At 37.6% G+C, this 24,082-nt stretch overlaps 1 long non-coding RNA gene across 1 annotated transcript; it reads left to right on the forward strand.

The window, feature by feature from the left end:
- The first annotated feature begins 32 nt into the window (after positions 1-32).
- LOC111610969 lies at positions 33-18,953 on the forward strand. The gene is made up of 3 exons (XR_002753844.1): positions 33-269; positions 359-454; positions 18,726-18,953. It is a non-coding gene; the product is annotated as an uncharacterized LOC111610969 (long non-coding RNA).
- The last annotated feature ends 5,129 nt before the right edge of the window (positions 18,954-24,082 follow it).

Raw genomic sequence — 24,082 nt, forward strand, 5'->3', positions numbered from 1 at the left:
AAAATTTTCATACTCCAGGAAAGTATGAAGTACTCCAAAATATACTTAAGTAAAGTAGTGAAGTATTTTTACTTCGTTACTATACAACACTGCTAATAACCATAAGACAGCATCTGTGAGAGAAGTCCTTAAGGAACAAAACAAAGACTTCAAAGGTCACACCTCCTCCAAAGTCCAAACGGAGCAGTTTGTTGAATGGAAGAACAAAACATGGCAAGGTGGAAGAAAGATCTTAGACAAATCTCCAGTGATCATGACATGACAAGCAGGTATTTCCAATGCATCATAGTGGAGAAGACTTTATTGTGAAACTGGAGCTTTCTCCTTTAGTGGAATAATGAAACGTCATGTTTTGCAGGAGCATCGGAGCAAGCCTGCTGTGTTGATGCTGCAGTGAGCATTTCTTTTGACTGAGGTTCCTCATAACTCCCATCTGACAAATGACTTCTTCCAAGTGAGTGGCATCCGCTTTTGAATTGTCCTGCTTCTTCCTGTCTAAATCCTTCTACAAATATTTGGGAACATATGGCAAATGAGATTTACAAAAATAGATTTTAGTTCCAGACCACAGATAGATTTTAAGGGTAATAGTTTTTATCCTGTGATGAGTTGAGGCAACACCTGTTTGAATTTGAGTCATTTTTAAATAAATTACATTTTCTGTCTCTTAGTCACATTCAAAGCTCAATGTACAGGGTTATAATCTGGTGGAGTTGAATGGGGGGGAAAAATACCTGTTTCACAATACCTGTAACACAATTCTGTAACGTTGTAAAGTCTTAAGACTCTGATCAGGATTACAGTATGCATTGAACAGAAAGACTACCTTATTTCTTGCAATATCTTCGTTTACCTGATTTAACTTTTTTTTTTATGTACGTATATAAATTATTGTCTTCTTTTTGTCCTTAAAGTACTTAAATTTCCACTTGACTTTATATTTTGGTGCATCTGGTAGTTGGAGTTTTAGTCCTGCAACCATCAACTGCACAGAAACCGTTGTGAAGACCCACCACTCCTTAACCCTCTATGGCATGGCGTTGCCCTCAGGCAACAAACCACATAGCTGTACCTCACATTGCTCCTTTATTTTATTTTTTGGGGGGCATGATTTTTGACATATTTTTGTCCAAAAAATAGTTCTTTTATGAATATAGTTTTTGTTTGATTTGTATTTCATTTCTCATAATCAGTGTAGACAATCTTGGTGTTCTAGACCAATGTTACCCTGAGGCAACAAACCCAAATCTGGTTCCAGGAGGTGTCAGAGTCCGATTTTATGATTGACATGTAATTAGGGACCACCAAGCTCCCAAAGAATGCAGGAAAATATTTCTTCCCCACAAAAATAAAAAGTCATGCCATAGAGGGTTAACATAGTGTTAAGTATTACGAATGCATCTCAGCTGAGTCACTTTTCTTAAACAAACTATACTTGTGATTGTAAAACTTTTTCAAAGTTGGGTTAAAACAGCACCGTGAATGTAATTCAGAAAGTCGTACAGCAGATGGCAGTCTACTTATTTAGTAAAAGATGATGCCTGGTTGAATCTGCAGGTTTATCATGTGTATCTCTAGAGTTCTGAAAAACAATGAAGATGCTGTAATTAAATAAAAACGAAAGCTGCAATACCTTTTTAAACTGAAGCAATTCTACTTGTGCTTAAAGCAAAGTAAAGATGAGAAAGTCTTAGGATGCCAGGAGATACTCAACATCAGAGGCTTAGTAACCACAGAGACTGGTTGCATGGATCTAGACCACCTGAAATGTAATATCCTTTTAATGAGTCTCTTGACCAGCTTTCTCAAGGGACCGGCTAAGCATGAAGAACTATACTGCTGACCTTCAAGTCAAGAGATTGAAACAAGATCCAAGAAAGCAATCTACTTGAAAGTGAAGCCATAATAACCCAGTCTATACAATCCAGTTTATTTCATATAGCCTCAGTTCACTGAAACATCATTTCAAGAAAAGTTGAATAAGAATAATCCAATTAGAGTTAAGTTACCTACAGTCAATCTCAATTATTGTCAGAGAAACCCCTCTCCTTTATTTATTTATTTTTTTGGAAATTAATAACCGAAAAAGCTTAAAAAATTAGTCAAAATGTCTGCATGAAAAATAATTAATTTATACAGCTTGAATAACTGAGTAGCAAAGGCAGAGGAGACACAATAGTTTCCATAAAACCGTTTTTATTTACCCCAAAAGATCAAAGTATAAAAAATCACTTAAAAAAGGTAACTGTCTGCTGTTACAATTTCTCTGGAATAAGAAATGGAGTTTAATTTGCTCTTGTGATAAAGACAGCAATGGCAGTAAAACTATTTCTAGTTCACATAAAATGTCCTGGACTTTTTAAAAACATTTGCATATCTGATACATACATGTGATTGTGTAGGTCACTGAGTAGACTATTTTAGAGATTGCGAGGTACTTAATTTAAGACTACCCTATTCTACACTTAGGAATTCAGTATTGTTTAAAATGAGTTTGCAGTTAGACCTCACTTTTACACCTGATATATTTTAATTTCAGCCTAAATGACAAAAAACAGAAGTGTCCAAAGTAATCTAAACCTTTCACCCAATGAAATGAGGATGAATGTGGGCCATAGACATTTTTCAAAATATGAACCAATATAAATCTGTGCATTAGGTTCAAATAAATGTTTTATGACCGACTATGAATAGTTTAAACTATCTAAAGCAGCTCTTTGTCCCAACACTGGCAAATTCATGGCCAAGGGTGACAAAGCCTGCAGTCAGTTGCCGTAATAACATTACCACCACTTTACCTTCTAAAGCATTTTATGCTGCATTAATCATCAGAGATCCTCAATAAACAAGTCCAGCATGTCTACAAGGATAGAGAGCCTGAAAGCATGGTACTTAAAGTGTCCACTAATATTTATTGCAGCTTAAGTTGTTCTTTGATGTTGACATTGCATTTGACCATGAGCAGTGACACCAATTTCATTTCCTTCACCATGGGTCCCCCTGACATGATACTGATGGTGATTTGAAGACGGATGAGCTGAAGCACTGACTTGGTTCATATCTTCTGTTATCCAGAAGATATCAGCCAGACATGGTGGCGGCATTGATTGTCTTCACCAACACCCAGATCTGCAGCCTTGACCGCAGCTGTTGTCTGATGAAGTCACTGTGATGTGGGTGATGGGTGAGGTCATTGGTGTGGGAGATGGATGCATGGAGGGCAGAATGGAAGTGATGATGAGGAAGTGACGTAGGAAGGAAAAAAAAGAAGTGATAGACAGATGAGCGGGTGTTGGAGACGGAGAGCGAGCCAAAAAATAGGACAGGCTCATGGCGTCCCTCTGTGGTATTCTGACGTGGGATGGTGCAAAGAGACAAAGTATTGTTAAAAAGCCAGAGGAAGGGGGGGAAGATTCATGCTCAAAACTTGGTGCATGTAGGAGGTAGGGAGACAAAGGAGGAAAGAGTGAAAGTGTTGTTTTCTGAGGCTGCTGGACAAAGAGTCCTTTGGTATCAGAGTTTTCTGGTGCTTTCCCTTTTTAATCGCCTATAGAGAAAAAACAAGTTTATCACAGATGGACAGGAAAGACTCAGCAAAAATAACACTTGGGGCTGAGTTATGTCTCTTTAGATTTGACTTTCCTTAAAAGAACATACAGAGATCTTATCTCATCATGCAACTGCTGACCAGCTTTTTGTATTTTTCCTCTTGTGTTTTGTTGATTTATCTTTTGCTGCTCAAATCTTTAAAGTTGAAAGGCCTCCTCAGCATCACCCTAATCTTTAGACGGCTCTCCAGATTCAAGACAGGAATCTGGATGGGCTATTTCAAAACGCTATTTCTCCCCGTAAGAGGAAACTTGTTGGTAAAAATGGTATGAATAACTTTGAGATTAAGTTTATGCTGAAGCCATTAATCGTAGCTGGGTCCCAACTGTTTGTTGCAATGGTTGTGGGATTTTAACAACCAGATTGTTGCTCTGGAGAAGCACAAGAAGTCAGTGACAACTGAGACATCATTCTTGTGCAAGTGGAAACCCTGCCTGCATTGTTGCACTGCAGCCATCATCAAAACATCAGTAGTCGAAATACACTCTTGAAATATTTCATGGTGGACCGGCAGCTGCTGTGGATCAGCTCCCTTGAAGTAAAGGAACGGGTTGGGCGCCGGAGCTAATGCCAGCAGGCTTTCAGCTCAGCACGACAGGAAACAGTTGAGGGAAGCAACAAGCCTGGTTTTGTCTAAAGTCAGAAATATCTGATTACCAACACTAAACATGTCATATTACATGCCACAGTACGTCTTGCTCCTTTAATCCGTTAAAGGTAACATCCGATAGTTTAGACCTTGAATGGAAATATGAGGCTGTTCTATTCAAGTGCTTTTAAAATGGGTCTTAGTCTGATGAATAAAGAATTGTTTAGGATGTTTTGAATTCTGGCTTTACATTACTTCATGCTGTCTTTCCATAGAAAAGCAGTTCAGCCCTGAAAGGTTGACTGAAAACGTATGCATGGCACTGCTAAAGGCCAAGAAGACATTAGATCAGAATGACATTTACGTCATTTAACTTTTGGCACTTCAAGAGTTTATCTTAAACTTAATTTCCGGTTGGCTAATGTGAAAGTCGAATTTACAAGACGAGTAGATCTAATTCCCAACAGCAAAGTTTCAACATCTGCATCTCCTTAAACTAATGCTGATTCCCCTCCTTTTGTCCTAACCCTCAAGCCGTGACCTTGAGTTAGAAATCCTGGTTGTGCGGTGATACTGTATGCCTTTCTCAAAAAGCCTCTGTAACCGTAGAGTAATTCTTTTTGAGAGTTTGACTTCACACGATTCAGTAAAAGGAGGACTTTAGTCTCTTATACCTATTTTCCATTCATGTTCTTCCCACCAATAAGCTCTCTTCCTGCCTTTAATCCCATTGTCTTTGTCCTCTGGCGTCCACCATGAACAGCCATTTGTAGGTCTGTGTACAGTGTTCATTCAAAAGCCTATTAAAGGTGGCCTTCACTGAAAGGAATCTCCTTTTTGATTCATTATTTAGCTGTTGAGGGTTGTTTGAAGAGAACGGGTCGCAGTTTGTAAAGGAGTGATTTAGTATTACGCCACTGCCACTTTTGTTCTCTTTTATCTCATTATTTTCTCCTTTTTTCCCTTTTTTTTTTTACTAAATGTTTCCTTCCAATAACAAGAGCAGGTTTGTGGACATGGTCGCATTGTGTTTCTTGAAAGGTGGAGCTGGTTTGGGCCCTTTAAATGGTGGAAATATTTAAGACGGTGACAATTTACAAGTCCTTCTTTTTTTCACTGCTGTTTCTTTTCTACTCTTGCAAAAACAAATCCGATACTTTAAAAGTCACTGCTTCTACCGCATAACAACCATATCTGTTTTTCCCAACCAATCAGTCAATATTTGTTCATTTGCTTCTGGTTGTCTGGCTTTTTACATCACCCTGCATTTTCTATGTGTGCTGTTTCCTAAATGTGGCAACACAATTTGTTTTTTTTTCAACATCCTGTGTCCTGCTTTCATCGGGATCTTTACTGATTATCTGATCTGACTTCATATCTGATGTTAGCTGCCAAAAATGTCTCATTTCTAGGCCTTACGTCTTGCAAATGATTATCTTCTGCTTTAAAGGATTTCCCCCTGTTCCACTGGAAACCAAATTCTTAATTTTGCCTTAGAAACAGATGGAAGAAGTAGTGGAATGATATTTTTTTTCCTTCACAGATTCTTTGAAGGAGCTACTGCTGTCACTAACTATATGTTAGTTTACTGGTATCTGTTTATCTCCCATAGATAAACCACTAAACCAGCCACCACCACTATTACCACTGGATATTTTTATTTTCTGGTACACCGGGACCAGTTCCTCTTTTTTTTGTCTATGCCCAGTCTTCTCAAACCTCTAGTTGGTCGCAGCAAGTTTCCTGTCAACTGTCACCACATGCATGCACAGTACGAGGGATTGCTACGAAGTTAATGACTCAATGGAATCAACTGTCCACTGTTGCTGCACACTCAGTGGTGAACAGCAATCTTCAAGCCTGACCACTGATTGTCAATTGGATTGAGGTCTGAGTTTTGACTAGACCATTCCAATACATTTACACGTTTCTCCTTCAACCATTGGAGTGTTAATTTGGTGGTATGCTTCAGGTCACTGTCCTGTTGGAAGGAGAACCTCCGCCCCAGTCTCAACTCACTGACAGACTGAAACGGGTTTTGCTCAAGAATATAACGGCATCCATCATCTCCTCAAATCGGACTAGTTTAGCTGTTTCCCAAGATGCTGCCACCACCATGTTTCACTGAGGGGATGGTGTACTTGGGGTGATGAGATGTGCTGATTTTGTGGCACAGAGGTCATGGCTGAAAAGTTATATTTTGTCTTGACTGGTGAAATCACCTTCCTCCATACATTTGGGCAAGCTACCATTTTTTTCTGACCACTGTGGCTACTTTTGCGAGGCAGTGTATATATAACATCTACCTGGGGCTTAAATTGTGAAATATGAGGAAAATTGATCACTCTACCCCCAAAAAGAACTTGAGGGTGTGCCTAACATGTCAAATGCAATTACATGTTCAATGTAAACTTTCTTTAGTGTTCCAGCTCAGTTTCTAAAGTTTGCCTCTTGCTCCTGGGAGGTGTAGGGGAGAGGGACTGGTGACTGTGCAAAGTGTACCCTACCTCTTGTCCAATGACTGTTGGACATAGGCGCCAGCCCCCCTGCAACCCTGCAAGGAAAAGCAGGCTTAGATTGCAAAGCATCCTCACCAGTTTATTACAGCTCCAACACAGAGACAAACAACAATATACCCACACACTCACACCTAAGAGTAAATAAGTTGCCAAATAGCCTACAGTAGTTTTGGAGCAGGGGAGGAAACCAAAGGAAGTCCATACACTGGAAGAACATGCAAACTTCAGAGACAATCCAGTAAAAATTGTTTTTCATTCCTAAATTTCAAATATAAATTTACATTGTTTTTGTTTTCCCATCTCTTAACATGTAAATAAAGCATCACCCTTATCCATACATGATGCATGAACGAATTCTGTCTCCTGCACCATCCAGGATCATGGGAATATTCCCCCTCTGCTCCACTTTAACAGTAGGAGCTGTCTGAACTCCCTCACAAACAACCCTCATTCATCTGCCCTCATCCAAATATTTGGCTTGCCTCCATCTTCCTTTTGTCGCATTTTACTATCTCTCGATCCCCATGCTGTGTCCTAAGCTACTTCTTGTATCAGTGCCATGCAGGATAATAGCGGGCTGAGGGGAGGAGATTTCAGCTCCTACCTCGAAAACAACTTACACCAAAGAACGGAAGAGGCAGCAAGCCCTTGTTCTGTTAAAACAATAAAATATTCAGCCGTTCTGATGCAAGATCCTGAGCAGGAGAGATTATAATTACATTGCTCCTGATCCAGAATCTAAGCCATTAATACTTCTATAATCCATTATATTTCCTTTACATGGTGGAGTTTGGAACCTATGCACACAATCTTCTTTCATGTCAGATCAGACTTCAACCAAAAGAGCTACAGACACTTGAATTATCAATGTATTCCAACGGCCCTTAGGTGAATGTGTGAAATCTGCATTCATGTTTTAAAAGGCTCCTGTACTCTTTAGATCTGAGTTTTATGTAAACCATTCTGATGGCTTGTTGTGGAGCAAATGTAAAGGACACCTTGTGGTGCTTGCATTTAATAATGTATGACAATCAATCTATAAGATCTACTTCTTATTAGTCTTAAGACTTATTGTTTTCTACATGATAATAAAACCCTAATTAAGAAGGATTTTTAAATTAAATATTTTTGTTATTGTGCAGGTTTTTTTTTTTTTTGTCCACGTCAGCATTTTGTGTTTCTGTGCCTATCTGTCTATATATGCAGAGTGTGTGTTTTTGCATGAATAATCTATGCAGTGGGGCATTTAGTAATGCGTGTTATGCATAATTCATCGCTAAGAAATGGGATGGACCTTCATTAGTCAAGTTTAAAGCTGCTGTGAACGCCACCTGTTATTACACTGCTCAGTGAGTCGCACACGGGAATCTGAGTGTTGCATTGTGACTATACAGTGTTCAGAGTTTCCCAGTGCTGTGCGGTGCCATTAGAAATGATATTGCTAAATTGGAAAGCAATACTGTATTAAGTAAAATAGTTTTTATTTAATGAATTATTTATTTCATATTTTTGTTTTTAGAAACGTTTTACACGTTCTTGGTTTTTGGCACTGGAACCAGTCAACTTGTACTGGTTCTTACAAGTGAGCATTTCCTATAATGTGCCAGACAGGCCTTTGTTTGATCCTAAGAATATACCTGTTTTAACATTTCTCCACTGTAGGTAATGTTTTTAAGTAATAGGCAATGTGTTTACCTCTACCAGACAAAGTACTTTCAATGTGAACTATCAGGTTCCTATCTTTCAAACTAGACACTTCTAATGCCTAAGCCACACAGATTTACCTGCCAAACCTCTGACCCAAGATCAAGCAGAAAAAAATAGTGATGGAAAACAAAAGGAATCTTAAGATGTTTCAATTTGTAGACTTATTGGTAAATTGGCAAACTAGTTTGATGTAGAGGAAGAAGGAAACTTATACCAACCTCCTCCACAAAGAGTTGCCTTTGGGTCATGACTCTCGCCATCATCATAAGTGATACTTGAAATATAGATAAATTCAGTTAAGAGGAAGTTCCACCATTGCTGGTGGTTCAGAAACATTTAACTTAATAACTGCTCTTTTTACAGCTAAAAAGGGCAGACTCTCATCCTTGTCGCGTGACCTGTGACCTGACTCATACAACACATAGTATTTGGTTATCTTTTCTTTATTTTCAACATGGAAATATGCAGATCTGCTTCTTTTCTTCTTAAATGCCCACTACTTAGTCTGCCAAGGTTTCTTTCTGCTACTGATTAATGAAGTTGGCTACAGTTTATTCGTCAGTGCTTGCTTCTGCTAACTACAGAGTGCAGAGAATGGGGGAAAAGCAGTGTGTTAAGAATATATGTTTCCCTCTTAAGCACTTTCATATGTGCATGTGCATTAATTTTGGCACATGCACATATGAGTTTCAAGAAGATGTGTGTGGGTAAGCTGGTTTTGGCTGCAATATCTTAGCCAGTCCATGGTGCGTTTCAGGTATATAAGGACTAACTTAATGCATCATTCATAAATGAAGGATTAGCCCTAGCTTCTCATACTCAAAGATAAACAGGCAGTAATCGAATACCCTGAAATTAAATTCACCACCAGTCTTACACATACCATTATAAGTCCACTGAATGTGATCTTTGTTTCTTCTCTGGGTTTATTTAACCTTCAATATAAATTGCACTTGTGCAAAAAGAGGGTACATTTGGTCCAAGGACCAGCTTTACACAGTCTGTGTGTGTGTGTGTGTGTGTGTGCGTGTGTGTGTGTGTGTGTGGGCGTGCGGGTGTGTGTGTGTCTTTGTTTATGTTGCTTGTTAGTTTCTGGTATATTGAATTGCTTTCTGGTAATAGACTAATTGGCCTTACAAAGTCCAAAACCGAGCATTACTGCGGCAGACCCCCATTTTTATGGTTAGTGGTAAGGGTTAAGAATGTATGAATAATCATTAAGGTTTGTTGTAAGTATTAGGTTAGCCACAGATTGAGTTATTAATATTAATGGAAGTCAACACAAAGTCCTAATATGGTTAGAAATCTAAACTTGTGCGTGTGCAATTATCCTTCATGCATGTTAAGATTCAGCAGGCTCCCAGTGTGCAGCAGCGTCCGATGTAATGTACTGCTTTAGTTAAAAAGAGCTGCGCGTATGTGCATGTTGTCTAAATGTCCCACCTCATGTTTATTCATCAACTGCTCAAACTTCTCTGCAGTACTAAGTTAACTCTGTGCACTTTGATCTACAGATCACTCAAACTGCTGAGCCAGGAAAAAAATGAAGAAACTCACAAACATGCTGCAGAATGCAGACTCTGAACTTGCACCAGTTCCTGACACACATTAACATTCATACCCACATACAGATTCCCCCATTCACTATTCCAAGTTGGTCAGAGTAGTTTTCAGATTAAAAGTGTTAAACCAACCAGAGACTGGGATTCACATTTCCTTTATGTAACTTTACTTTAGATTTCAAGTGTTGCATTGTGTCACAATTAAAGGGCATTTGAGTTTAAACTTTCTTTTGATTGCATTTGCATAATTTCTTTGTATCTTGTCATATTCTTCTCAGTTCTCTGTGTATACTAGTATTATTGTAACGTGTTCTATGCATTGCTGCACACAGAGGGTCTAAACCCTCGGCTATTTAGAAACTATTGCTTGCTGGAAGCGTGGATTATATTGAACTTTTAAATTTTATTCAATCGTTAATACTTAGCCATGACAAACCAGTACAATGCTATGAAGCTTACCAGAAGTTGCCTGCGCTGTTTTATTTTATATTAAACATTATATATATATACATAAGTTTGGACACAACTGTGTGTCCAAACTTTTGGTCTGTACTATATATATATATATATATATATATATATATATATATATATATATATATATATATATATATATATATATATAAAAGCAAAAACATCAAACTAGATCCACAAATATAACTAGGTTCTTGCATAATTTTCTTTCACAACCCTCCAGGAGGAAGGACTTTCAAGAACCCACGATATTTTCCATCACCCATTCCAGTTTTCATCTCGGCTGGTACTTGCAAGTGGATCGGTTCAGTCATTATTAATAATTGACTATGACAACAATTCATGCACATGATTAAATGTTTTCAAAACCGTGTTCATGGTTAGAAAATCATTCATAAGTACTCCTTCTATACATGGAAACTCGCTATTGAAGTGTTTGCCAGCTCATTTTCCAATGACTCACCGTATGATGGTGAATCTTCTTGGATTTAAAGATGCAAACAGATTGATTCCACAGTTTTTGAAAAGTTTGATCCACCCAAGTTTCCTATAATAATAATATAATATTGTATAATAATATACTATTATACAGTATAATAACCATAATGAAGCGACTCTAGGACACCAATTTATGAGTAAGTGAGATTTAAATGTACAACTTTTGGATTGTGTCTGTAATAACAGGTCATTGCAAGAATTTTGTTTTTAGTATTAGTTAGTTATCTTGCATAAAGAAATAAATAGGTGAGTCCTCAGCTCTTCTTAGTCATGCAGAAACTTAGGAGTCACTATGAATATAAATGATTTCTCTTTGCCAAACCCCCTTCATAATAGTTCATAATAGTGCACAAGCTGTACTTCCCTTTGGCACCAGTAACATTTATTCTTATCAAGTGGTATCTTGTATTTTACATGTGGAAATATTACTGTTTTTGGTATTTTGTGTTTGCACAACATATTACTATTTTACAGATGGCCACCACTAGGCCTGTCGCGATAAACCGTAAATCGATTAATTGTACGATAAAAAAAACCTATCGACGTCATTTAATTTATCGTCCATATCGTCTCTGCTTGTATTTTTCTCTTTCTATTGATGACGCTGGATGTGTAGGCTCAACTCCGGCGCTATCCACTGACCCCTCCCTTCCTCATTTTTTAGGAAGGGAAAAATGAGAAGGGAGGAGGAGGGGACTATTACGTCAGGTAGTCAGCGCGCACATCATTTTGTACTGCTGCAGCTTTAGAGCCCCGTGAGGAGTTAGCAAGGTAAAGAAACACTATCTCATATTGGGGGAGGAGGGACTCGAAATGGAACTCGTTTCAAAGCCGAACGCAACTGCCGCAGTGTGGGAGTATTTTGGATTCAAACCAAATGACCGAGGCGAACCGCTGAACCTTTGCGAGCCGGTATGTCGCATTTGTCATAAAATAGTAGCAACTAAGGGTAGCAATACAACCAACTTGTACGTGCACCTAAAGCACAACCATCCAGTAAAGTTTTTCCAGCTGAGGAGGAAAAGTACAACCGGTGGCCCGTCTTCGTCTTCAAGTTCGCGACAGTCCACCGTCATTGAAACATTTCATCGACAGGAAGCATACAAAAAGGACGGCGCAAAGTGGTGCGCGCTCACAGACAGCGTAGTTCGCTTAATTGCTAAAGAGATGCTCCCATTTAATATTGTTGAAAAGCCGGCATTTCGAAAAATGTTGCAAACTTTTGATAGACGGTACGAAATCCCCGGAAAAACATACATATCACAAACGGCAATTCCACAACTTTACAGCAGTATTAAAGAGGACATACTGAAGGAGATAAAAGACATTTCATTTTACTCTGCTACGTCGGATATGTGGTCAAGTTCAAATATGACTCCTTATATGAGCTTGACCATTCACTATATAGCTGCTGACTGGACCCTGCACTCTAAATGTTTAGAGACCAGGTATGTCCCAGATAACCATACTGCTAACACCCTGGGAGAAAACCTGAAATCTGCTTTGGCAAGAAATCGCATGCATTATTTCGTCATTTCCATTAAATCAGTGTAAAAAGGTCTTCAGACAATACTATCGTCTATCGCAATAGTTTTTTGAGACAATTAATCGTTCAGCAAAATTTGATATCGTGACAGGCCTAGCCACCACTGAAAACTATCTATATGAGTGTATTAGCTGAAGGTTTCAATGGAGATGAACAGAGCCTGAGGCTGAGACTCGCTTTTCTTTGTATGTAGCGTTTATGGACTCACGCCAGCTGGCAGAAGAAACTATAAAATCAGCAATTTGATCTAAGATTCATCTTGGGATTCATTGAGGCTGTCTATAACGCTTACCAGTGATAAAACATTCTTTCATCTTGCATATAATAAAAAAAAGGGTACATATTAGATGCTATTACTATTTTTAAGTTTACTAAGTGTCATCTCACATAAAATCTATGATGATATGAACATGGTGAAGTATAAAGAGGAGTAGCTTCAACAGTGCAGTGAAAAACGATTTGCACTTCACATATTTCTTTTGTTTTTGCTTTTCTTTCATACTTGAATGGTTGAGTTCTTCAAACAAATGTTAATGTTAGACAAATATTACCCAAATAATGCAAAAATCTGTTTTCAAATGATTTGGTTTACTAAATGGGACAAAAAAATACCCATACCAAAAGCTGGTTGTGCCACCCTTTTTGGCAACAATTGCCTTTGACAGTTTTGGTAACTGGCAAAAGTATTTTACATAAAGGTGAAGAAATTCTGACTCACTTTTATGTGCAGAATTGTCTTCATTAAGCTACATAGGAAGGTTTGAGGCATGACTAAAATCACGTTTAAGGGCGTGTGTCAGTATCTCATCTGTCACGCACAATTGGGTCAATAAAAATACTCATCTTTTTCCTTTTTCCTGTTGTAGAGAAGAATTAATTGTTTCATCAATTACCAAAAGTCACTAAAGAAACAAAGCGGCACCAGAGCATCAAATTACCACCGCCATGTTTGACTGTTTCTATAATGTTTATCCAAGCAGATAAAATATTGTATCTTTTATATTTTCACAATACAAAGAACTCCAACACAATTTACAACAAGAAAACATCTTGGTTTCTTGAGTTTAAAAACACCTTAAGAATTGAAAAGTTACAAAAAAAAGCAAGTCTGTTAAATCGTGGGGCATTCAGGGATGATGATGTTTTGCAGGGATCTCTTTGTTCTGTTGCTGGTGCATTAATTTGAAGTGCTGGCTCATTTTTCTGACAAAGCTTCAGGCCCAGAGCAAAATCTGTCCTTTGCAGAAAGAGTTCCTGTTACTTTTGTGTGTATACATCTTTGTCAGAGTTTCTTTTAAACATAAACTAAGATAAACACAAAGGCAGATAATAGCACCCCAGGCCACCTCCTTTGAAGCTTTTTGGAAATTACTCCTGCAGATGAACGCTGGTTTCATGTTAAATAACAGGAGTTTCAGTCAGATGCTCTAGTTACGTCACCACAGCATGTGTTTGTTTCATTTAGCTGACAGAAAGGGTTTGCAGGTTCTTGTAGAAATAGCTAGAAATGTAAGGCATTTTCAGTCTTAAGTATTTCCAAGCAGTGTTGAGAGCTGAGTTCTTGTACAGCCTTTGGTTAACATTTGTCTTGGCTGAAGATCCGTCCAGGCAGCATAACATCCAAAATACAGGAAAAGTTGATGTCAGAATTCCATGAATCATATTGAAACAGGTTTGAATCAAAGTTCAGTAAGGTACAGCCTGTTTTTTTGAGACATTTATCTATGTTACTCATGTAACAGGCAGACACGACCTTTGACAGGGTCAAACGGTTCTCCTGGGTCCAAAGAAGGAACCACAGCTCGGTATTTAAGCTACATAAAACCTTTTCTATTTTTTTCTCCATAACCCCGCTCCCATCCCAAACCCAAATTGTTTTGGCTTCTACCACAACTTCTTCTGACTTTGAGTTTGTTCAGCCAATTTAGAGTTTAAAATGCTACAAGCAGAAGGAGGAAAATATGGATTGGCATTCCTGCCAGGCGCATCCTCTCCGCTGCCATGAGCTTTGGTGGCTGGAGGTGAGCCGATGTCAATGAAATGCAGATACTGCTTTAGAAACTGAACTACTACAAGAAGGCAGATGTTTAGCTATGATCTGATGCCAATGGCATTAAAAATGTGGCACAAGCATAATGCCTAAAATATGAACAATTTGGACCGCAGCATGTATGGAGTTCAGAAATTGATATATATCAAAATGTGGCCAATGACAGGAATGTAATTCAGAACCTGCTCTAAGGAAGAAATTTTAAATTACAAAGTATCCAAAGAGAAAGGAAGAGGAGAGTAAGGAAAAAGATTTTTAATGGTGAATATTAATGAATTTTCTACCTGGTACAGAATGCGGTTGGTGAGGGACACATCTAAGATTAATTTGTACCAGGCCCAGGCGAAGCAGTCAGCAGGAACGGAGTCATCCAATTAAGTTTTAGGACTTCCCCCCAAAAAACAAGCAAAAATACCCATGACAAGGTTTCTGTTCAAACACTAAAATCCAACCATAAATCGTCTTTCCAGTGTCCTGTTGTCAGATCATAAAACTGATTTATTTTTCAGCACTGATTTGTAAAGCTCTGTTCATACTCTTAAAAAAAAAGGCACATAAGTGTTTGAGTGCAGTGGGAAAATCCTGTGTCAAATGATTTAACAGACGTCGCAGGCATTTTGGGGTTTCCAGCCCTAATTGGCATTTCTGTGCGCACAGCATCCACAAGCATGGACTCATTTTCAATGAGAGGTGCAGAGCTCAGGGCTGAAGGCTGGGAGTTCACTCTTTCTTCTCCTAAGCAGAGCATTTATTAGCATGACTCACCTGGAGGCTCTAAATTTGACAGCAACTACATTTTAGCAACTACAAACTCGGACTGAACGCCACACCTTTTCTTCTTGCTTACTTTGTGATTTACAGGGTTTATACATTTAAGTATATAAAAAAAAAACGGAGCACAAATTATCTTGATATTTGGATTATTTAAAAATATTGGTCTGGAGCTGCATGATACAGTTTAATTGTATATTTTAAAGTTGCACTACATATTCAGACATAATTCCTTATGCATCATGTTGCAGCTGCCACAGCAGGAACATTACAGCTATTACCGATAAAAAATGATTTAATCTGAAGTACATGAAAAAAACAAGTTCTACCAGCCAGTTGAGGAAAGGTTCTTGAAATCTTATAAATGAGTGAATTTAAGTTATTAACTTTATATGACTTTATCTGATTTACTCTGATACCTTCTAGGATGTGCTCTGACCTACACTGACAAATTCAACCTATGCCCGTCTTGCACAAGCATAAGCACCTCAATAATACTAACCCATCGCAGCAGATCTCCTTTTCCCAGCTGGACTTTGAGAAACACATAACCCTCTCCTGTCTCGTATCGTTCCATCTTTCTCCTCCGATTACTTTCTCCATCCGTCATCCTTCCCTTCCTCCGTCAGCTCAACAAACTGTGAAGAGATTTACAGCTTACACGCAGGAACATGGTTTACTGCACCTCTGTATCCAGGCCAAACCATGTCAGAACCTGCCAAACCACAGTTTTCTTTTCCTCAAACGGAGCATAAACAACAGCTAAAAACAAATAGTTAAAAAATTAACACACACACAAAAAAAAATACAAGAAGCAGTTGATTTGGTTAATTGGTCTCGTGTGTTTTTAAATAAATTTGTACATTAAAGAATAAAGGTGAATCGCCAGAAGTTTTCAGATGCTTGCTGCCAGATTAAATGTGTGCATAAGCCAGTGTAATTTCAAACCTACAGAGGAAGTCAGTGAAAAGACTCCACAGGAAGCAAATTCTTTGCCAACGCTGCTGTGACTCAGCCAAAGATGTTTAAAAGTTTTTAAAAATACGTCAATTTAGGCAATAGTTTGGATGAGTGTGGAGACCTAATGACTCAATTTAATTATGCCCAGTCAGAAAAAAGAAGGAGTGGAGAAAGTAAAGATATTAGCTTTATACCTTTGGATGTATTTTATTAGGTTTTGAACTACAAATGATCAGCTGGAGTCAAGACTCCTTAAGAAGAATACAAAAAAATAAAAAAACTAGTGCCAATAGGAAGCCATGAAGATGTTAACTTTAACTCTCCAGATAGCCTGTTGTGGTATTCTAGCATTGTTTTCATTTCTATTGTGCCCTCAACAAAATGGAGACCTTTTCTTCCTAGGGTCTCAGAGATAGCAGGGTTTCAAGCTACGTGGAATGCCTTATAACTTGTACTTATAGCCTGAACATGTTCACCAAAACAGAGTAAAAAGTAAGAGCAAAGGTGGATCTTGTTACACTATTCATATTTTAAGAGAAACTTGAGTGCAGAACTCTTGGAAAGTCCACATAGGGCCCTTTACCCCCACATTTACTTTATAGCCTTACTCTGGATATTAAATGTGATATGGAAGATTAAAATATCAGACCAACAAAACATTTAAATTTTTTTGTACCTTTTAATGTGGACAAGTGGGGAGCATCTTTCATAGAGAAACTAGGACTTTTAGTGGTCTGGAGGTTTGAGCTCACTTCACAGTAATTTTTTTCCCATTTTTTGTTGTGCATGACATGTTTGTTTTCTGTGGTTGGGTAAAAATTAGAGAAAATAAAAAGTAGATTTCTTAGAATTCTTTTCAAAACTTCAGAGTGAGTGAATAAGCTTACAAATATGGATTGTTAAAGTAACGTAATAATCTATTTAACTGTAAATTACTTTACAGTTAAAGTAATAGGATCTCTGAAAAAAAATTAAGCAATCTAACTCTTTAATGGCTTTTGCTAAAATTGCATTTAAGATTTCCATTTATATTATTCGTGACTAAGTAAAGATTGCGTAATGTACGGATTTTATTTTGCTGCCTACTTATCATTGTAATTTTAGTTTACTTGGGTATTATTTAGACAATGAAAATGCGATTCTGCTTAAGTTAGAGAGAATTTTCTATTATTGCTTGTTGTGACAAGCCAGAAGGGTGACAGCAGTGGAAAGGGATTGGTGAATAACACAATATGCATTTACTGACTTTAGATAAACACAGTAGAAATAATTGACAGAAAAACAAGCTGGCAAAAAGAAACAGCTGGGTTACAGCTTTACAAAAACATAGTGTTATTGTCATGTTCTGTGTTTTATTCATTCACTTGCAGAACTGACAATTATTCAAGTGCATCAAATCACTGAGAGGTCAAAATAAAACATTTTCAAAAAAGCTCTGAATAGTTGGATGAGTTTAGCTCTGGCTTTCTCTTACATTTTCTAAGTTATGTAAAAAGTGCCTCTCTGCTTGTTTCACTTTTCAATCCTTCTTTTAAATAAATAAATAAATAAAACATACAGTTTGCGATTTCTTAATGACTGCAAAGAATCAAATGGAGGACACCATGTAGCTAAAAGCTGAGAACAGAGCCGCCAACATCTTGCTTCATGTTTTAGTACTTGGAATCATTTGCTACCCAGTTGTGCTAGAAGCCAAAGCACTACAGAGAAGAGGATCTTTTTTATCTGGACAGACTTTGTTTAGAGTTTCTGATATACTCAGAAATCCGCTGATGTGGTTTAGGCATCTAATCAGGAGGATGTTTAACTATGATTTGATCAGAGGTAAGAGGAAGATAATGGAAGGATGAATGAGTAAAGCACTGCTTTCTACGTCTGTTTATAAATAACCGTTTTCCATTGGGATCGAATGCACTATGGCACCTCTGAACTAAAGTATGGATCACATGGTCGATACCACATGGGCAACGTGGTATCGACAGCACCAAAGAGAAGCAGTGGTATCGACTAGGCTTTCAGATGATCAAAACAGGAACATCCCTGAAAGCATTGCCAGGCAGATGTCTTTTCTATAAATACCTCTTGGTTCTATTCATATTCTTACTGATATGTCACAACACATAGTCATGTGTTGTGACATTCCTTTTTTGGAGTTTACAGAGTCACACAAAAGTGTTTATTTTCCAAAACTTTTTCAGATTTAGTTATAATCTAAGTATTTTGTTGAGACTTTTTGTTACTTGCCAACACAAGGTGTTGCATGATATGGGTGGAACAATAAGACTTTATCCACTTCCTTTGCACATTTAGATTGTTTTTGCCTATTCTTGTTCTCACATTAGTTGAAGGTGAGTGACATTGTCTCAAAAAACTTTCTTTAGGGTTTTAAAAGAATAATAATTTATGATGGCTTGTCTGCTTCTGTCTTTGTTATCAACAGTGACCAGAGATCAACAGTGACAGTGGAGAAGATGGCCCTAAAACATAGAAAGAACAGAAGGTTGAATGCAGACAGATCCTCATAAGACTAAGAGCTCTGCACTGTGATAAAACACTTGAATGGAGACGTGATTTAATCATGTTCTCACACAGACACTTCCACGCGGAGACAAAGGATCTGAAAGGTTAAGTGAAAAATATTTATTTTTTTAACAGAGTGGCGGAAACGTATGGAAGCCCGTTTCCACCACTCTGTTAAAAAAATAAATAATAAATAATCTCATTATAATGAGATAGTATCTGAAAATAATGAGATATTTTGAGATATCTCATTATTTTCAGATACTATCTCATTATTATGAGATTATTTATTTATTTATTTTTAAATAAATACATGGCAGAAACGGGCTTCCATAGAGTTTGTGAAAACTTTTGCAAGGCGTTTCGTGAGTTCACAGAACTGACGATGTAGTGTATTGCTCTATGGGTACGAAAAGAAATATTCAGACAGACAATTAATAAGGAAATCTCTGTGCTTCAGTCTCGCTTTTATTGCTTCAGTTTTCCCCAATATTCCCTCAGTCACCTCTACGCAAAGATTAGACCTGGGAATCCTCTCTGACTGACTTCAGAGCAGAGTTTAAACAGATTAGACAGCGTAAATCGGAGCTGGATTATTTTACTTCTCCAGTTTTTGTTTGCTACAAAAGAGAGTAATGTGCTCGCTAACCTGAATGTTTTTAAGGGTCTAGTGTAGAAACTTTACTAGGTTTTCAGGTGAAACAAAATAATATCAAGCAATTGCAGTAACTGGCACCAGTGATGAGAAGCTTTTCCACTTTTGACAAAATCATGATTGAGATTTTTTTGAAGTCGCTAGAAAATATTGCTTTCCAGCACAAAATAAAACAGTAATTCAATAAATGCCCAACATTTGCCTAAACAAATACGGGAATACATTCAGTAGCTGAGTCGTTTTAAAACTAATCTAGTGGCCTACTGCTAGCTGGGCTGTATACTGACACCAACACCAATCAATTCTATTGGATTTTTACTTTGTGGAAATTACCTTTGAATAAACACGGAGCCCCTGATCAGTCGGAGATTATATTTAATGAAAGCTATCTGTGTGACGACGCTGGCACCTCTTGTGCAAACACCACTGACAGCGCAGGGCTGGCGACAATTAAGTGGTTTTCAGTCAGTGCACTAGAAATAAAATCCGTTATGAAACAGCTGAGGTTTAAATCAAGGTAGTATTGAGGAGAGCACGTCCTTTTAAAATAGATATATAAAGGTTTCAAACTGTGAGCAGTTTTCAGTTACTTCAGACTCTTAGTTTTTATTTCTTAGTCCAAAAACCGTAGAGTTAATTGAGGTACCAGTTCAGAACAATTTAACCTGCCTGGAGCATCAATTGACTCCTGAATATTTTCACAAGTAAAAACTTTGTATCTATGGTTTTTGTTTTCTGGTGGAAATCTTCACTATTGATCACATTTTACATCTGCCTGTGGTTCCATTAAAAAATAACCAGTGAATGTATCAAGAATAGCATAAAACTAAACATAAGCAAAGATTAGAAATTTAGATTCAAAATCAGCTTCTGAATATAGCAAATTTACTCCTAGCAGATTATTAACTAAGATTATTTTATTCAAATAAAATGTCTGTGAAATGAAATGAGACAAATATCACACAAAAGATTATAAAACAATTTGAAAAGTTATTGTTCTCTTGTATTGATATTTCAGAAAAATGTAAAATGATGTGTAATGCCCAGCGCACACTACACGATCTTAGAGCTATCGGCCGATTGTCGGCCCATTTTCTATACCTGAGAGATCACACATTAGCCCACAGAAATCCTAGGTATAACGGTTCGATCGGTTCAATCGTGCCGTGTGGGCACAAAATAATGGCTACAAGTTCAGTTAACTAATTATAAAACCAGGCATTAATCAATGCTTTACTACAATCTACCTGCAATGCATGTGGCTAGTGTCAGCGTAAAGTCCTGACTGAATGAAAATCATTATAACCTATTTATGTCACGTTAACGAAGAACAGTTGAAAAGTTACCGGGTTTATCAACTGCGGTAGCAATTTTGCTCAAACTCCTCACTTTGTCATTTCTATATTCTTTGCATGAAATGTTGAATAAACATTAATGTTGTTTCCACATTTAATCTCCAATGGACCTTACCAGAGGGGCCGCTTTTCATTGGCTGATGCCCATTCTACGTGGTCACGTGCGTGGCCGTCTCACAAACACACTTAGCTTCCCGTTAGCTAAGTAAAGCATAATGGCAGAACTGATACAACTTCTACACCTTGAAGCCTGCCTGCTACACAGTCTTACATTAGCTATTCAGATCAATATGCAATGTGTCTGTATCTGACATACACTAAAGATTTTATTTTAGCAGAAAAGGCTTTGGACTAAACTGTTACTCGTGTTAGCCACGTTAGCACCAAGTACAGCTAGTCAATCAACCATCGCTGTGTTCAGAGAAGCTGATTAATAATCGAGACATAAATATCAAGCCTGGAAACTTGATATCGTAAAGGACTGAATGTTATGTTTTTAACGTAATCGTTGCTTGTCTTGATGGGCGCAGGCGGTTGCCACGGTAACAGGTGTGCTTAAACTACAAAGAGAGAGTAAAAAGGTAGGAGTGGTTTTGAGTTGATCACCTGTTCAGGTTATTTTACCTTTGTTTACCTTTGTTGTGGCGCATTACAGCCGCTGTAGTTTCTAAATGTTGGACTAATTACCTCGTTCATTTGTGAGTTTACGTCATTCACAACAAACATCAAATAGAACAAATATATTTCATAAAATTTTAACAAACAAATGGCTTCTACCGTGGTAATTATGTGAAATTAAATTAATTATATCCCAACTTCAGAAGATTTGCCTTTACCTTTACAGAGCTCTTTGGTTCCTCCTATCAGTCTGTAGCGTCTCATATTGACGTCATCAAACCAAATTTCAGATCTACCATAACTGACTGACACCTGCTGGCCTCAGGTTTGCAACCAGCTTGTGACTGAGAAACCAGTAACCTCCTCCCATATGATGACATGAACTTGTTAGTTCCTCTGTCCATTGTAGTAGCTGATATATTGTGAAAATATCAGTTTCCTCTTCCTTCTGCGTTCAGCCAGAGCCGACAGGACGCAGTGAGCTTGATTAGAGGACAGAGATTCACACTGTGACACGATGCCTTTTGAGCCAATGATCCTGCATAAACTGTCTGGGTTTTTTTTTTGCATCTGTTGGTGCATCTTATTACATCTGAGGACAAATGTTATATTCATAAGATGATTCTTTAAACTAAGTAAACTTCCTAATTAAATCCTAAATACGCTGCAAATCTCCAAAACGCTGATCATTTATTGACTGTTTTTTTTTTTCATCAGAAACTGATATTGGGCTACAAGATTCAAGTTTTAATTGGTGTTTTCCATGAAGTTGTGATTAATGAGACCAAATAAATGAGTATATATAAACATAAATATATATATGTGTGAAATATTTACATTTTATCAGTCATGTAGTCAGGAAAACTTCTGTTACCTTGTTTTTGCACAGGACCTGTTTGATGTGTTGTATACTGTTCCCCTTTCTGCTTTGAGATGATCTCTGTCTTAATTTACATTTTATGTAAATCAGTGATGACAGTGATACAATAATAAATATCTTGAAGTAAGCTTTGTGCTGCTTGTCTTTTTTTCTTTTATACGTCACACCAGAAGCAGAACAAATGTTTTTCTGATACGGTTAGAAATTCCACAAATCACAATTTCAGCTAAAACTCAAAACTAACCACACCAACGTTCTCTGACATCGGTTTCTACTGTCTGACGGCCGCAGTTACCATGGTTGCTGAATGTTTTTGTTGTTCACAGGTTGTCCCGAGGGTCACTGACAAAGACGCATCTATGCACACATACTTAAGATCAATTTCTATCTGTTGTGTCCCACTAGCCTGGAAAAACCCAGCTCCTTGATTTACGCTTTGCTTCATACACCGGGTCTAGACCCTGGGCTACTGAGAAATGATTGTCTAATAGAGGTGTGAACTTCAAGTTTCAAAGAATTAGATTACAATACCAAATTGCTAGCATTTGGCCGTGACGTATAAAATGTGTCAGCTCAATCATGAAGGAATCATGAAGCTTAATGGTAAATGCAAACCATCCAAAATAGAAATGCCAAGCCAAATGGCATCTTTACCAGGAATAAAATGTCTTGAACATTCTTCTTGGTCCGACTTTAATTTCTCAATGCTAGGAGAAGTGGCCAACACAGACTGAAAGACTTTGTTCACTGCGGAGTCAGTGAACAAAACTACAAGCAGATTATAACACTAAAGGAGCCCAGAAAATCTATATTATCGTTCACAACTTCTCCTTCTGTTCGCTGATTGGCCTGGTTGAAATCCTACTGCAGAAACTGAGGTCAGTGGGAGAAATCTCAGACAGAGTACTGAAGGGAGATGAGAATCAAGCTGAATTGCATGGAAAGGCATTTGCACAGCTAGTCTATCACATCGGGTTGAAGGTTGAACAGGTCCAGAAAGGAACCATAGACATCCCTCCCAGGCCAGACTTGACGCATAGACCATCTTCATCAGTTCATTTTAAATCCTGCATCGTATTCAAAAACAATCTAATTATTATTAATAATAATGTCACCAAAAGCTGCTAATGCTGGTCATCTGATGGAGACATAAGAGAGAAGCTGCTATTCTTTTAAAAACAGACATAAACATTTGTTTACCAGTTTTAATAGTTAAAATACACAAAAAACCAACAGACTCATAACCAGTTTACAGGAGAGCATAGAAATGGACTCATTCATCTCCTTCCCGGCTATCAGCAGTGTGGGCTGTTGGTGTCAAGCTCTCAATTACACAGAAAAAGCTGGAAGACATTACATTCTGTCTATTACTTACATTTCCGCACCATACAGAACAAATGTGTTGGAGTGGATTGTTTACAACCCATCAAATATGGAGCGGCAGCATCATTTCTTTGGGATCATTCTTTATTCTATATTTATGCTAACGTGTAAAATGATTAAACCAAAATTATTTCTTTGTAGTTCTTCTCCAAGCGGACAAAATTTCTTGTCACATTTTACAACAGCAGCAGCAGCAAATGTCTGTAAGTTACATTTAATTTTACTTTCAAGATATTTTTAAGTCAAGTATGATTCAAAATTTTAAACCTGATAGAATGATAAAAAAACCTACTTAAATGAATGGTTTTAATATACTATTGTCAAACTAAACTTACTATTTAACTATTAAAATCCCTGTTTTAATCCCCAGCCTCCTGAAATATACA

The sequence above is a fragment of the Xiphophorus maculatus genome, chromosome 1, assembly GCF_002775205.1.
Source record: "Xiphophorus maculatus strain JP 163 A chromosome 1, X_maculatus-5.0-male, whole genome shotgun sequence".
In the NCBI taxonomy this organism is placed as follows: domain Eukaryota; kingdom Metazoa; phylum Chordata; class Actinopteri; order Cyprinodontiformes; family Poeciliidae; genus Xiphophorus; species Xiphophorus maculatus.